Genomic DNA, 6,000 nt, shown 5'->3' with positions numbered 1-6,000 from the left:
AACGTCAGAGTGTCATTACTGAATAAGAAATAGTAAATCCTTACGATCTGTTTTTGTTACCTTACCGAGAAGGCCTCTTCTCTTGCTCTGACGGAACGGACATGAGCTGGACAGACTGCTTGATTTGTATGAGAAAATGGAGCAGTATTTTATATTGTTTACATGCAAAATTTACAGTATTAAATATATAGGTGTTTGAGAGTTAGTTCATCGTCGCTTATGTCAGTCCAAGCCAGTTGTGAACCAAGAAGACTTAGGAACATTAATGTCCGAAACGCCTCCATTACAGCTAACGGGAACAACTATTGAATAGAGTGGCGACGTAACAGACCTTACGAGGAACACAAGAAACTAAAAGTTAAAAAGTCAGACTTGAAAATAGTTACGGGGGCATCAACGAACTAATGTAGGCCTACAGAGCTTCTCAAGAGAGGATAGCCTCACAGCATTTTGTAAAAAGAATATTTCAAATTATAATATGTAATTTCCTTTTATGTATAAAGTTTTTCCTTGTAAGGTCGGCGATAATCTCTTGATTTTTTATTAATTTATTATAATCTGTGGGGAAATTGAGTGGTCTCCTCTGCAGTGCCTTGATTATGTGACATCCAATCGTTAACAGTTAAAAGAAATTCATTTTTATATAAATTTGTCCCACATGTTATCAAATAAATAAGAGATGGTACGGGATGCGTCTTTAGGCAGGAAATAAGGTACGTTACTTATGAGAAAATATTTCCGGACAGGGAAGTATATTAGACTAGATAAAGCATCAAGCTCAGCTCTTCGAAAATGAAAATGGCACAAACAGAAAGAAATGTTATACTAATTTAACGAAGGCACTTATGCATACTGCAGTAAATGTTGCTTGTACAAACAAAGCAAAAGAAATTCTGGAACTGGACAGTGCAGCTATTAAAGACACGGCACGACTTTCAAGCAGACGACATAGGTACTAGGCAGAATATGCCAAATCAAATAAAATTATTTGTAAGTAATCTTTGAAAGACGTCAGAAGATATAATGAGAATTTGGTAAGAGAAACGGTAGAAAACAAGAACAGTACGAGAAAACCAAATTTAAACATACGTGGGTAGGCATACCATTTCACCTGTTAAGATAGCAGATGGCAAAGCAACTAATAACAGGCACAAAGTTGTTCAAACATTCGAAGTTTTCTTTAAACATTTCTGCAGTTCATTGGATGGACGCAGGTAGTTTACAATGAAAGCAACAGCTTTCCAGAGGTAGTGATAAATTATATTTACAGAGAAAGTCTAGTTTTGAGGAAGAGAAAAACTGTGGAAAATGGTAATATTTCAATATTAGTGGTAAAATATGGAGGAAAAGTAGTATAAAAGGCTCTTGTAAAATTATTTGCCAGATGTCTCACGAGTGCAGCACACCTCAAAATTGGAATGCTCCACTACAATTTCTGCTTCACGAGAAAGGAGCCAAAAATTAAACAAGAATCTATAGACCCAATTCTCTTCTTTCCATAATGTGTAATATATTCATAACAATCATTACCAGCTCCATAGAAAAACCATCAGATTATAATGGGGCAAAGGAATAAGCTGACTTTAAAAGTGAATACAGCACAATAGACTATTTACAATAGTCACCGTAGTTATAATACGGAGAAATGAGTTAATTACGATTTTGCGTGGCTTTCACAGATTTCGAGAAGGCTATTTACTTTATTTTTGTCACAGGCCTTGAGAATCAATGCACAGATTCAGTTTTTGTTAATATACTGACAAATACACTATTTGACCAAAGGTATCTGGACACCTATTAGTAGACATTAATATAGGCTGTGTCCACCCTCCGCCTTTGCGTCGGCTTGATCTCTGCTGGAGGCAAGGGAGGTGTCTGAAGCCCTGTGGAAGAATGGCATCCTATTCTTCCTCAAGAAATGACAGTGTTGGGCGCTCGAGTCTGGGGTGAGGTCGACGTTCTAACTGGACCAAAAGTACTCCACTGGGTTCATTTCGGGACTCTGGGCAGGCCAGTCCATTTCAGGAACTTTATTATCCACAAACCATTGCGTCAAAGATGCTGTTTTATGACACGGTGCGTTGTCATGCTGATACAAGCGTCATCGCCCCCGAACTGTTACTCTGTTGTAAGCAGTACGTAATGTTGTAAAATGAGTTCATATCCTTGCGCATTTAGCATTTTCTTAAGCGCAATAATGGAACCACATACTAACCACAAGGAACACCTCAATACCGTAACGACGTCTCTTCCGCACTTCACTATTGGCACAACACGCGACGGCAGGCAATGTTCTACAGGAATTCTGGAAACCCAGACCCTTCCATCAGTTTGTTGCAGGACATAGCGTGATTCATCAATCGAAATCATTCGTTTCCAGTCGCTGGTTACTGTAGAAAGCTACAAGTGTCACATAGCACTGACTTCAGAAATGCTTGGCTCAACAGAAAGTGCTCAATTGTTGTATCGCATTTTTTTTTTTTTTTCAATTTCCTACGCACAGTAATTTTGCTATCTGGACAGCTGCTAATACTTCGGAACTCACGACTGATCCTTCCGCAAATTTCATGGTATTTTTTCAAACCAGTCTCCGCAATTCTCAATTGTCGCTGTCGGTCAGTACATGAGGTCTGTCGGGTCTGTCCGGAACCGCGCTGCTGCTACGGTCGCAGGTTCGAATCCTGCCTCGGGCATGGATGTGGTGATGTCCTTAGGTTCGTTAGGTTTAAGTAGTTCTAAGTCTAGGGAACTGATGACCTCTGAAGTTAAATCCCATAGTGCTATGAGCCATTTGAACCATCTGCCGGGTCTTGGTTTAGCCGTGGATGTTGCTTCGCGTTTGCACTTTACAATCACATCACCAACAGTTGATTTCAGTAGCTTTAGAAGGGTGGGAATGCCCCTGATGGAGTCACTACACAGGTGACATCCAAAGACTGCTGTACATTCGACGTCATTGTGCACTGTTGACCGAGACTATCGAGACATTCAGCACTTACAGCTTCTGTACTGTCAATATAATACCCCTCACCTTTTATGGTGGTGACATCTAATGGCAAATTCCGCATTTGCGTGGGGGTGCCTAGATATTTTTCTGCTGGCAGTGTACAGGGTATTTCAAAGACTTTACATCAAACGTCTGGGGATGGCTGATCACGTCATGGGGGGAAAAAAAGTGGAAATGAGCGTATGGCATCGTTGGCCGGGAGGCCCCTATTCGGGGAAGTTCGGACGCCAAGTGCAAGTCTTATGTCATTCGACGCCATATTGAGCGACTTGCGCGACGGTGATAAGGATGAAATGATGATGAGAACATCACAACACCCAGTCCCTGAGCGGAAAATATCTCCAACCCGGCCAGGAATCGAACCCAGGCCCACTTGCATGGGAGGCGAGCACGTCTTATGTCATTCGACGCCATATTGAGCAACTTGCGCGACGGTGATAAGGATGAAATGATGATGAGAACAACACAACACCCAGTCCCTGAGCGGAAAATATCTCCAACCCGGCCAGGAATCGAACCCGGGCCCACTTGCATGGGAGGCGAGCACGTCTTATGTCATTCGACGCCATATTGAGCGACTTGCGCGACGGTGATACGGATGAAATGATGATGAGAACAACACAACACCCAGTCCCTGAGCGGAAAATATCTCCAACCCGGCCAGGAATCGAACCCGGGCCCACTTGCATGGGAGGCGAGCACGTCTTATGTCATTCGACGCCATATTGAGCGACTTGCGCGACGGTGATACGGATGAAATGATGATGAGAACAACACAACACCCAGTCCCTGAGCGGAAAATATCTCCAACCCGGCCAGGAATCGAACCCGGGCCCACTTGCATGGGAGGCGAGCACGTCTTATGTCATTCGACGCCATATTGAGCGACTTGCGCGACGGTGATACGGATGAAATGATGATGAGAACAACACAACACCCAGTCCCTGAGCGGAAAATATCTCCAACCCGGCCAGGAATCGAACCCGGGCCCACTTGCATGGGAGGCGAGCACGTTACCACCCAGCTTCCCCCCCCCCCCCCCCCTTCCTTAATCTCATTTTGTTTGTTTTAGTTAGTTGCATCTGCTTGGGGCGGACGTCGCAAGACACCCGTTTCAGTTCGTCGTTGATCCATTAACTCAGTTTTTTTAATTACAAAGGGCAACAAACCCTCTGACCAAACACGCTGAGCTACCGTGCAGGCGCCCAGCTAAGCAGGCGGACATGGGAAGCAAGTTTTGTTAAGAGGCAAAATGTTCACTGACGCTTCCTCGCAACGCTAATATTCGCCGGCCCTGGGATGATGGGGTCTCACCGAACTATCAGTGTCTACTAATCAGACGTGCTGCGCAGTACTTACCTCAGTAAAATGGCAGTGATTTACAACAACAGAACCTTAAGTATGAGTGGCTCTAAGTGGACGAAGAGATCTTAGGAGCGAATCAGGAAATTTAATTTTGCTGAGTCCATTCCCTTCCATACGGGGCAGACGACTGGCAACACGCAAGGTATACGCACGCAGCAGAGGGCCTACGCCCTGCTGCCTCTCAGGGAAATAATCAAAACAGAAGGACGCCTAACGTCGCCAGGGAGCGCCAGGGAACCATTTGAACAGATAAAAGTTATTCCTAGAGTAGCGCTCTACCAAAACTACGGTTAGATATTTTTGCTACAATACGTAAATGGCGTAGTAAATGGTAGGATCATCGCTAGAATTGATAGCATTGCTAAGGAAAATAATGTAATTAAATTTATGTGCAGGATTAGAACCACACAACATTCAATGTCAGTCAACTTAGTATTTTATATCCTTGCAAAATACAAATTGCATTTTATAAGCAAAATTAGTTGGTTTCGTAACTTCTGCACTTTGATGTAGCCAATTCAAGTACTTTTGATGCAAGTACAGTTTACATGCACAAATATAAATAATCTATAAAATTATTGTTGTTATTTTGTATTGAAAACACCATTCTTCATCGTGATCAAAGGCAAGAGTTTCCTGTTATTGTTGATAGGTGTGAAAGTTGTGTGTGACTAACAGAAACATGTTTTGTGTAAGCTAGACGAAGTATTGAAGCTGTTATGATTCTCGTCGTCAGTTGTTACGATGACAGGTGGCCAATGCTAAATAGAAACACATATTGCAGGTTTGGCAGTGAAGTCGGTAAGGAGCTAGCTGTATAGTCTGAATCTGCAACGACTGAAATAATTATTAGTTAAGATGGTTCAGATGGCTCTGAGCACTATGGGACTTAACATCTGAGGTCATCAGTCCCCTAGAACTTAGAACTACTTAAACCTAACTAACCTAAGGACATCTCACACATCCATGCCCGAGGCAGGATTCGAACCTGCGACCGTAGAGGTCGCGCGGTTCCAGACTGAAGCGCCTAGAACCGCTCGGCCACACCGGCCGGCAATTATTAGTTGTGGGTAAAAAATAATATATATTGTGTTACAAGCTTCTTCATATGCTGCATACATATAATTACAAACAGATATCTGGAGATTCATTACTTATGCCATACTTGACTAAGCGCCGTGTTAGAGGTTGCTTCCCATCAGCTGAAGGCTATGTTACATTCCTAGTTAACGTCGCGAGCAAGAGTGGACGAAAGGTCTCTAGATACTTAAGCCGCGGAGCGGCTCTAGTCGCGACTCGCGGGTCCAGCGATATATCTATAACGGACCGCGGTCGATATCCGGAACCCCTAACAAGTGTGGTATCGAACGTTGATACCAGAAAAGCAATGCTTGGTATGTTATTTTGCCTTTGGTTAACTTTACCTTTTTTTCAGGAAACTGCGTTTTTAGCGCTATATGATAAATTTGTATTTTTTTTTATTTTTACGACAGCATCCAGCATCCCTCTGTTTCACGTTACACATTAACAATTTTCGAATAAAACCTGAATTAAACATTGACAATTTCAATTTTGTTATGATAACGATGATGAGGCCCCATACTCCGAGGAGAGTAGGGGACGATGCG

The sequence above is a fragment of the Schistocerca nitens genome, chromosome 4, assembly GCF_023898315.1.
Source record: "Schistocerca nitens isolate TAMUIC-IGC-003100 chromosome 4, iqSchNite1.1, whole genome shotgun sequence".
NCBI classification, from domain to species: domain Eukaryota; kingdom Metazoa; phylum Arthropoda; class Insecta; order Orthoptera; family Acrididae; genus Schistocerca; species Schistocerca nitens.
This window is presented reverse-complemented; position numbering follows the sequence as displayed.